Raw genomic sequence first — 11,710 nt, forward strand, 5'->3', positions numbered from 1 at the left:
AAGCAGGAGGAAGCAGCAGTATCATTGCCGTGGGGTTAGCAGGCTGCAGCTTTCTTCTCTCCCCCCTCCGAGCACAAACTCTTCGTCCCTCCCCGGCATCCACCAGGCGAGATCACTACCTTGTGTATTACTGAAGGCAAAGGCTGCTGCAGTATTAACAAGGGAGATGCCCTCCGTGAGCCTAGCAGGCAAGTCTGCTTGTCTCCTCAGCCTTCAGGCTTGAGACATCCAATAAAGGTAATCCTCAGTCAACAGTGTGCATAGTTGAGTTGAGTTTAGTGTCTTTTGGCAGACATGGAAGGTGTACTGACAGGAAGGTATGGATCCAACCAAGATGAGGCCATTGTTTATCTTGCAAGAGGTTCGAGTCTTGTGCTGCAGGGAAGTGTTTGTGAAAGAAGAGCATGAAGAAGATGTCTGCATGTAAACCTCCTGCAGGAGCACAAAGCTTTTCTCAGTCTTATCAGTTTACCATTCCCTCTTTCTCCTTGACTGTATATATAAGGAAGTGCATGTACATATGGTTTTGGAAGAAAGAGGTTATTCGGCTGTTTACACTGTGTGTATATTTGTGCTTGTAAGCAGCAGGATCCAGGTGGAAGCCAGATAGCCGGGGCCATAACTCACACCAACAGTGAGTCTTCGACTTTGCTGAGCCCTTACTCTGAGATAAGGTTTTGGAACCCTTTGGCTCTGCAGCCTGATCAATCTGCAGATTTACAGCCACCACTGCAGCACACTGATGAAGCATAAGAGCAGTAAATTCCACTCCCCTCATAGAAAACTGTGCTCTCTATCTCTCTCTCACTCGCTCTCATGTATTGATGTAACACCCTTGAAATCTTTTCTTTCTAGTTTCAGTAGAATAACTAGTGAGTGGCTGATCTTAATCAGCGGCGACTTGTTCCACTCTGTGTTTCTGTTCACATTACTCTTTCTCCACACATTTGCTGTACATCTAATACTTCCCAGAATTTGCACAATTTCTCATTTATATCCCTTAATGTCAGGGCCGATCTGTCTGGAACTCAGCAAGACTCCGTTTAGCCCTCTGAGAAGATTGTAAGAAATTTTTTCCTGATGTGAATATTCAGTGATCATCGCAGCTAAAATGGCAGGAGTCGTGCTTCTTGTATCCAGAATTTTATCTCTTCTCAAGTTCCTTATATATCTTTTTGATGCTCTGGTTTTGAGTTTTTGTTCGATTTCTTGCTTAATTTGGGGTCCTTTCCCCCTTACTACCAACACTAAAAACAAATTTGATCTTCCATATGTGATTCAGCACCTGATCTTGATGCCTCCTGAGCACATACCACTAGAGGTTTTGAGGGCACCTGCCAGGATACCCATGGACAGTCCCAGAATGCTCAGGACAGATTATATATCTCAGCTGGCAAAGCCTTGGGATCCCCTAGGAGGAGGTAGAAAGCATTTCTGGGGAGAGGGGCATCTTGACTAACTCGCTTAGCCTGTAGCCACCCCAACCCCATGTCCACCAAGCACCAATCAGGTGCTGGTAGCAAGGCTGAAAATGCCTCTCCCTTGGGCTGTTACTTGAGACACGATCGAGTCTCCTGAGTCTTAAAGGCACAGAGGTGACGAAGCAAGTACAAAGCCTGGATCCTTTCTCCTGCATAGTGAATGGGGTTGAGGGGGTGGGGCATGGGGTTGCTGGGTGAAAGGATAAAGAGGGGCTTAATGGCAACCTGCCTAACCTCCTGACCCTACTTTGTTGGAAAGCAGGAACCAAGGGTACCTGACTAAGACTCCATTCAGGGAAAATAAAAGCACAAAGCTTGGATATCCGACATGTGGTTCAAATTCCTCCAATCTTTGCAAGGACTTGGTGAAGGCCCTTGTCAAAGATACACAAAGAAGTATTTTTTTTGTGTTGCTTTTACTGCTGCATTTGCGAACTCCTTAATAGTTGCAACAAGGATAGAACTTTTTTTCCCCGTCTGTTAAAAAAGTCTTCAGGGAAAGCAAAAATAATTCAGTAACCATCACTGTAGTGACTTCCAAACCAGCGCTCTGGTTCTTTCTCTCTTTCTCTAGTTCAGTGTTTCCTTAAACGTCTGGCAACTGTAGACAGCATTTTCATGAATTTTATGTACAAAGTTACTAATATGAGGGAGTCGCAGCAGGTGGAGGGTGGGATCATTACTTCTGTTAAGGCTGACATCTGAGGCTCGGAACAGGATAAAAACACTCTGATCTCCTTCCCACATGCTCTGCAGCCTTCAGCAGCCAGATTCTTCCTGACACTGGATCAAACAACTTCTGCATCCCTAGTATCAGTGTCTGCTCATTTACTATCATCATGAGCATCCTTCCTTATTATGCTCAAAACTTTGGAGAAATAAAAAATTGTCCCTATTTGTTCATTTCCTGCTTGTTGAGTGCATCAGCTGGCGATTGCAGACATTCCTAGGTTAGTAGAGTGAAAGGACAGAAGTTCCCAGGGTCTCCACTCCCAGCACATTTTGCTTTACACCTTTTGCACCATAGGGGGAGCCATGACCTCATGTTCCTGCTTTTTCCCATTCTTGCTCTGCAACACTCTTTTAAAGCTTGTGTTACTCTGCTTCCCTGTGTTATACTGACTGTATAACCACAGCATTCAGAAATAGAACTCACTTTGATCAAGTGCAATGCATCTTGCTGTGACCTAGTAGGACAGATGGGCAGCAAAATACAGTAGGTAATGATACTTGATTTATATGCTTTTGCCTCCACAATGGGCCTTAGTGGCTGAGTAATAGGCATCACTGTTTGTCAATTTTACTGCTGCTCAATGGAAACTGAAATATGTGGTATCTTGCTGGAACAGAGTAGGGAGAAGCAATATACAACCTTCGTCTCTGTAGCTTACTGCGGCTGAAAAAACAACCACAATTGAAGGCATATCTTAGAAGCCGGTGGCAATATAAACAGAAATAAACATCTGATCTATTCTGAAGGAAGCAAAAGTTTCACTGCTTTATGACTTTTCAAGATCACTTTCTAGACTGCAGGTAATGCACTGATTTTGCATCTTTTACACTTGTGTTTGGAGGTGATGTATACCTTGACCCAAACATTATACATGGAAGCGGAGTGACACACTTCTTGGCCTCGGTGACATTAAAGTTACTGGCAGGATGTCGGCGGTTGTTTGCAGACCTTCATGCAAAGCCAACTGCTGGGCCTGAGGCTAAGTGCATCTGCATGTCTTTGATGATCTGCTTCGCTTGATTCAAATGTTAGGTCTGGGATCAGCTGTGTAACACAGCTCCTAAACATCCCTGCAAAATCCGTCAGTTGGGCAGTTCCCATAATAGAAAGGCACACTTTATGAGGTCTTTCCTGTTCTGTCCATGCCTGCCTCTATTTTGTCAGCTAACGTTACCAGTAAATTTGGTCATTAAGCTTCTGTGGTTTGACTTTCAAATAGCTTCTCACTAGCAATATGGTCTCTCTAAATGAAATACCCTCAGCACCACCTCAGCAATTAACTTGAAAATGTAATGATGATTTTGTGTTGGCATATGGAAAAATTACATTTTTGGATCAGCAATCTATCGGCCATCTTGCGTTTTCTGCTGGGGGTTTGTGGGGGTCTTGTTACAGATAGCTAACGGTATATTTACTAAACTTGTCCTTCTAGACTGCAGGCAACAAAAGAATTGGGGGGGTGAAGAGACCCATCTGCTCTTCTTTATTTTCTAATCTGCTGCTACACCATTGCCAGATTATCCCAATGTCCCATGTTGACTATAGACCAATAAGTGCACATCCATGTAGACATTAGCTTCTGAATATGCATAAAAGAAACTCATATTGCACTAAAACATGCATTTAGCCATGCTTCCAGAAAGATGCTACCCAGATATGCATGCTCATGTGTACAAATGCTTATTAGCACATCTCATTTGCATGCATCCATTTGACCAGGCAAATATTGATGATTTGTCCTAACTTATTGTGTAAAAATGATAATCTGATGATTGCTAACATCTAATTGCCACAGCTGGGTGTGTGCATATGTGTGTGTGTGTGTGTGTGTGTGTGTGTGTCTACACTAATGGAGCAACTGGGTCCTAACTCATTACTCTGGCAGAGAGGGGCTGCTTTATCTGCTATCTGAACCCATTTTAAATGCTAGCCTATTTTTAAATGGCTTCCTATTACACACATCACCTCCTGAGCGGCAAAGAGCATAATATCTCTTCCTCCTCACTACCAGTTATCTCCTACATTCATCAGCTGACTTACTCCTTACCTGTTGTTGCCTTTAGTCATTACTAAATGGGAAAAGGCAGATTGAATCTTCTGTCCATATGAATAATGAGTTCATGAGACACACAAAAGTAATCACAGAATGATCAGGCGATGGCATTTCGGGATATTTTATGGATGCCAAAGTAGAAGAACAGTTACTCGTGCTGTTCCTGCATTAACTGATAGCTAACTAACTGCAGCTCACAGGTAGACTGTTACAAATATTTGACTCACTCCAGACGGGCTGAGAAGTTAAAAGGTTAAATGTACCGTGCGTCACATTTGCAAAACGATCTGCTGTTAGATTTCGGGGAACCGCTTCCCTCTGGAGAAAATCTTGACAACTCGTTACTTGAAATGATTTAGTAATTTTCATATTGTCCATCTTCCTCATTTGCTCCCCATTTTCATCAGTATGATGCGCTCGCTCTCTTTCCTTTCTTCCATCTGTTTCTTGTTAGCCTCTGTTACCGAGGATGAGCTCAGTTTTCTTGCTTTCCTTGCTTCACCCGCTCCCTCTCTCTCATTCCCTTTCGATCTCCTTTGCATTGGGTGTTTGGCTGACACCCAGTTTCCAGGCAATGTGTTACAATTACTTTTTGCTGATGGTTAAAAATAAAGTCATTCTATAGCGTTTAGCCGTCGGTGCATTCGTGACATGGTATGTATGTTAATAAGACATGCATGACTGCATGTGATGCTTTTGTATAGAGTCTCTTTTGCATGTTGTAGCGTTTCTACAGGCACCTAGTTTTTCTTTATTGTGAATTGTTTGCATACTCTCGCCGTGCATCTCTGCATCTGCACTTTTGTGGACTGGCTGCAGGAATCTGCTGTGAAGGACAGTGTCTTTGTCTTTGGAGGGAACTCATTAGGTGTGCAGGCGTTTGCCCCATCCTCTTTGGTGCTTATTCCGTCAACACCATTTGTGCTTTTCATTTTTCACGCCTTTGCTTTCACTCCTCTGCTTCTGCATTACCCCCACTCCTACTGCTTACCCCTTCCCATCTCATTCTCTAACCCCCCCGACCACCACCACCAACAACAGCTTGGCCCAGTGCAAATCTAGAGCTTTCTGCTGTGAGGGGTGATATTCCTGAAGCCAAGTAACACATACGTTTATGTTTCAAGGATCCATGACTGTGACGGACATGTATATAATGTTATCAGACTCTGTCAGACATGCCAGCTCTCTGCTGTTGTTCATTTGAAAGCTATTTAATGTGTCATGCCCGTGTGTAGTGGAGACCTACAGTGGCTCTCAACTATACCATGACTCTCATTTTGCAGGTGCTGACACACTCCTGCACATGAATACCAAATGCATTTTACATTTAAATTCAAAGTATTTAACTGATGCTCACAACCAGAGTGACTTACAAAGAACGAGCAGCATGGGGGGTTGTCACTCTTGATGTAGTGAAACTTAAGCTGTCACGGCAGTTGAGGTGATTGATCCTGTGACACTAAAGGGAATTTTATCAAATATGTGGTAAGAATACAAATATGAGAGTAAAAAACAAGTGTGGTAAGAAAACAAGGTGCACTTTCCATTGTTAGCTAGAGTTCACAAGTTTGCTTTTCTGAATCCATAAGGATAAGAACTTCCTTTTCTGATAATGAACCCCATCAGACATGTCTCTGCTTTCCCCTCATGCCAGCTGAAGAAACCGCTTACCCTTTAAGTATACAACCAATCCCAGGCTCCTGAACCCAGCACCCGTAACGCGCCGTCTTCTTTCTGTCCCCAAGAGACGCGATGTCTCACTTTTAAAAAGGGTAACATTTCGAGTGCAGTGTAAATGTCGCAGCATTTCTCCAGTAACTTTTAAACTGTGGTCTGAGATGACTGAAAGCGAATGAAGAATTGGTACATTAGTAAGCTCCGTTAATCCTGTTTTGCTAAGGTGGTGCAAAATGCTTTACGTGGCATGATTAAGCACAACGAAGGACTGATTCTTCTGTCACAGTCAAGTCCATGACTTAGTGTTATTAGGTCACTTCTGGGGTGGTCAGGATTCTAAAGTACTGAGGTCATGTCAGAGTTGCTACAGATGTCAGAGAGTCTTTCTTTCCACATTTTGTTTTGCTCAGTTAATTGTCTGCTGTCGAGAATATATTTGTGGTGGGAATGGCTAAATAATTGTTTCATTAAATGGATAAATACTTATCCATTTAAAATACTTGTGGAAGTTTATTTTATTTTTATTTATACAGGTAATTCCACTGGGACTCTCAATCACATGAGACATTTGAACACAGACAGTTCTCGTGATAGTGTCAGCTCACCCCCCAAAACTCTGCCACCACTATCCCATTAGCAAAAATGCACAGTTTCACAGTTTCAAGTTACATTTTCTGTGATTTGATCCACACTGCTTGATGTAAAATCCCCCTCAGTAGACCGGGGCCAAATTTGAATAGTCTAAGTGAACAAAAATGTGTCGACCCATAGACTTTTGTGTTTTTTGTATCACTTTAGGAAACATTTCAGGATAAAATAATGAAATTTTTCTGTATTTTTACTGTTGTCAAAATGGCTCAAATTTCATCCAAATGCTAACTAAGGTTTAAACATGTCTTTCTGTCACTGCTTCTTACTCAGATGGCATATAACTATAAATATATTGTGGAAGTGGACCGCCAGCCAAAGGTGTCTGACATCAAACACTTTAAAACTGTATATAGTCTGAGATCACTACTTAACCCACCTTTGACATTGTTATAAGATGCCCACTTCAGATGTGACCGCAGTGTGGTGTGTTTTGTTGTGTTGGTGGCGGTCCAAAGCAGCTCTTCAAAATTAAACTGTGGAAAAGCCCCACAGTCAACATTGGCTTAGCTAGTGCCACTGGCATATCGGGTCGGATGTGCAAAAGTCACCTTGTCAGTTTCCACAACGCTGCTGTCGCTGGTAGACAGCAGCCTCATCCAGATAGATTGTGGGTGTTAAGCGCGTTAAAGGACATCACATACTGTCCAGAGGAGAGACTGAATATGTTGAAACACGCAAAACTGAGGTGACATTGTGTTTCGCTTGGGATTGCAACGGCACAGGCAATTTCATTACAGTCGTGCGTTGTATATGTGTGTGTGTGAAAGCGATTTTCTGTGACAGTCATGTTTTCAGAGGTAGGTTTGCTCTGTAAGAAAAAAAAAAGAGAAATCCTGGTTTTCACCCAAACTTTTAAAGTCAGCTCCCGGCCACTCAACCTGACATACACCATTTTTCTACACAATAGGGGATTAGTAATTTACTTCCATTAATACAATGCAATGCACATGTTGAACTGACAGATTTAGTGACTCCCGCCAATGCGATTTTTCATCGTAATATGCACTTTATTTTCCCCTGTGAAAGTTCCCTGTCATATTAAGTGGAATTGAACAGACATAATAAACTGTGACAGTGTCGGTGATGAATGGTCCTCAAGTCACAATCTGAAATTTCACTGTTTACAATTCCTCAGAAGCAATTCTGTTGCATAAATCATAATCTGTGTATATTAGCTGTCAAAATTAAGTGTTATGAGAGTGGAAGATGCCACATTTGTTGACTCTCATCGTAGCAAAAAGATGGATGCAGTAGATGTGCCGACAACATGTCTAGATTATGAAGCCGTAAACTTTTTCGTAAGATTATTATTTAACCACCCTGCAGCGATTCAGATTTAACCACATCTGCAAAAACAGCTGAACCGCAAACAGCCAACATTTGACACAAAATACAAACTCTACTGACGTGCCATTTCTGCAACTAAATTCTCTCAATCTAGTTTGATCAGTAATTTTAATATTTAAAAACACCAGCTTCAGTGAATACATGTGGATTTTATAAAGTTTCTAGCACTTTATATTCATATTCCTGCAACCTATATTCTCATCTGTGTTTCATTATAAGGAAAAACAGTAAGAATTCCAGCTTTAACCTGCTAATATTCCTCATACTCAGTCTATAATAGCACAGAGTTCCCAGTGAGTGCTATTGGACTTTTGTTTGGCAGGAGGGCTATTGATTTCATTAAGAAGACGTGTGGAGCACATTACAGAATGATGACTGCTTCATGGGAGGTCAACAAGAAATCAATACAAAATTATATTACAGCTTCGACTAGCTGCGGTAAGTCCAGCTACCGAGCACAGCTGCCAACACTGGACTGGAAAGCGGGGGAAAGACTTTTCCTACAGGCATTTCTTGTGAGAACAAAACATGGTGAGGTAAAAAAAAAAGAAAAAAAAGGACTGAGGATTAACCATGGCCTTGTCTGTCAGCACAAGGCTGAAGAAGTTGAAGTGGACTTTCAAACCAAAGGAACTACGATACCACTGAAAGTCTCCTGTTTGCTGTTCTTACTGGCTTAACTGTGAATGCAGGCAGAATAGATGATGTTACGAAATAATATGTAATAGCACAGATAAACATCGCCACGTAAAATCTATACCAGGATTCAATAAAGAGACAGCGGGCTTTAAATCCTAAATCCTATAACGGCCATTGGAGTTAAAAGGGCAGCCTCAGTGGATCATCTGGAATAAAAGACATAAATATCTATATAAATATTGATGCCACTGTAAACCTTTTCTCAACATATGTTTCAGAACAGGAACTGTACAGGAAATTTTTATGTCTGCCAGAGAAAACTTATTCTAACTTGATCACAGAACACTTTAAACATGAATCTGCAAGATTGAAAAAAAGTTAGCTATCATAACATCCCTTCAAGTTTTTCTGTAATATTTTTTTGTAGTATTATTAATATTTTTAAGCTTTTGTGTAAGCTACACTTAAAGCAGTTAAGGTTAGTTAAGACCCCCAAACGTTGGCTTCTGTTCTCCTGTTTATGCACGCCAACATAATTCACCAACAGCTACATATTATTATAAAAATGCATTTAATTCACAAATTAATTCCTGCATATGCTCACATTTTGAGTCATAACCAAGAGTATGATAAAATGTGAAATTAATTGGATACAGAGAAGGAGGTGGTTGCAGTATTACACACACACACACACACACACACACACACACACACACACACACGCACACACACACACACATAATATATATATATATATATATATATATATATATATATATATATATATATATATATATATATATATATATATGGTACTTGTAAAATGTTAGAGTAAGCCGTGATTGTTATCGCTTGGATTAAAGGAAAAACATGGGTCAGTGCTGTCCATCCATGACTGGGAATAGACTAAAAATACAAAAAAATAGACTGAATACATTGAAAATACAGTCACATCCACCTTCTCAGCACTCGGGATAATAAAGTAAAGCTCTGACCATTTTAAATGGCCACTGCGCAATTTGGTCAGTGCGGCTGTTTTTAATGTCGCTCTTGTAATAATCTGTTATTGAATACGAGTCACATGTTTGTGTTCACTTGCCTATATGAAATAATGTTTGGAGTGTTTTTACGTGTTATATTGCCGTGTGTTGTATTTGTGGTAAGTTCTCTTGGCGAGGTCTCTCTTGGAAAAGAGATTTTAACCTCAACTTTTGCCTGGATAGATATTAATACTCCTTTACTGATAAAACATATTTTTCTTTTGTTTTTTCTTTTTGGTGTTCATACTTCAGTAAGGGAGCTCATGTTTGCATTTTACTTTGCTGGTGTTACATCTACCAAAGCTCACTGATGGTATCACTGAAACACTCCATTCCATCTACTAGTGAACTGAATGAATAACATAAGAGATCTTGACTTAATCATAGAATGGCGGAGGAACAAAAACACAATAAAAATCAAGATTAGAGTGGAGAGAGCTCAGTCACTCTGTATTCCAGCGAGAGACACGGTGCAACCTGCTGCTTCTGAATAACGTACAATTGTTGTTCTTACATTTTTCCTTGCACTCCTTTTCATTTGTCTGTGTTTGGGGCCATAAAAACAGTAACTGTGGGATATATTTATCATATGCTGCACACTCTAAAACCCATACCCAGATGGCAATACCAGGCATTTACTAAGCGCAGTGACCTAAATGACTTTATAGACTTAAAAAGTCACTCATCAGGTCATCACCATACTTACACATGCTCTAAAACCCAAGGCTGGCAAACACAAGACAAGTACAAATGCAAATGAGCATGCAAAGTAAAGGCTAATGAGATTTATCAAAGCTGATGCTGTAACCGTGGGAGGCATGGTTTAGTTTGCTCATGAAGAACCAAAATAAGTGTCACGGAAAGCATGCCCCTGGCAGATGATTTATACCTGCTTATCAAAAATATGATATCTACTAATACCGAGCTGCTGTGGGAGACCTTGATGATAGATGATTAATTACTGTGTAAATTAATTCTGAATTAATTATATTTTCCACGAGACATTATTAATGCCCTTGAAAGCGTCTCGAGCTCCGACTGGAAGAATGTATGCCTTTTGTTATTCTTCCATAAATCTGAATGCAGAAAAGCAAATCATGATATGTTGTGTAGTAAAACTGCCCACCCATTCCATTTATGCCAGTGACCTCTAACGGATGCACGAGGCAGCATCATTCAGGGCCGTAAATGCCAAAAGCTGACAAACAGTGTCTGCTTTCCAGCAAACTAGCCCTCTAATGGCTGGAGAAATTTAGAGATTTAAAGAATACAGCCAACGCAAAACAGTATCTGTGTAGGGCAGAGGTCAGCGTGCAGAGGTGGAAGAAAAAAAGGGGACTTTAACGTGACACACTGCTGTTTGTTTTTGCTTTTTAGATGGTAAAAAAAGTATTCTTCTTCTTTCTTCTTTTTGTTAACCATGGCCACTCACTCACTCCACAGCCTTAATCTTGCATTGATGGCAAAACTACTAAAATTAACTAAGCATTGATTTTACCTCAAACCCCAATCTTTTCCTAAGCCTATCCACGTTATTCTTTTGTTTGGTTATTCAAAATCACTGCAGTATTTTTCAGCACAAGTCTTCCTTCCAAAAAAGCATCTGATACTGGTATAGAGTCAGGGACAAACAGGTCTATATGGTGTGCGTGTATTGTAGATAAATCAAAAGCTACTAGCCTAAGGACGAATTCACTCGTAGGCTTTTCTTTTAACAAAAGCTTTTCCTAAGGGCGATTCTGGGTAAAGGTAATGGCAGGACAGTCTACTTGGGAAGGGGGTGGGAGGGTGCTGAGGGGCTTAAGCTATTTCACCTATGAAGCCATAAAGTCCCGGTGAGGGAAAAAAGAGCAGAGTGAGTGACAAGTTAATTGGCAGGATCTGTGGACTGGAGGTCTGGTCCTGATGTGGAGGCCAGACGGGCGGGATGGTATGCCAGCTAATCCTCCTTTGTCCTCCCGCTGGTGTGGGACTGGCTCCTTGGAGAGGAAGGACCTGTTCAAGTGAGTACCTCAACAATCTGATTGTTCCAGCTCCAGTTCCAGTCTCACAAAGGCTGAGTTGAATTTTACTTAAAGTGAAACAGCCT

This window comes from Rhamphochromis longiceps, linkage group LG15 (assembly GCF_057381845.1).
Source record: "Rhamphochromis longiceps isolate RC_006_pf linkage group LG15, R_longiceps_female_GT1.1, whole genome shotgun sequence".
Classification (NCBI taxonomy): Eukaryota; Metazoa; Chordata; class Actinopteri; order Cichliformes; family Cichlidae; genus Rhamphochromis; species Rhamphochromis longiceps.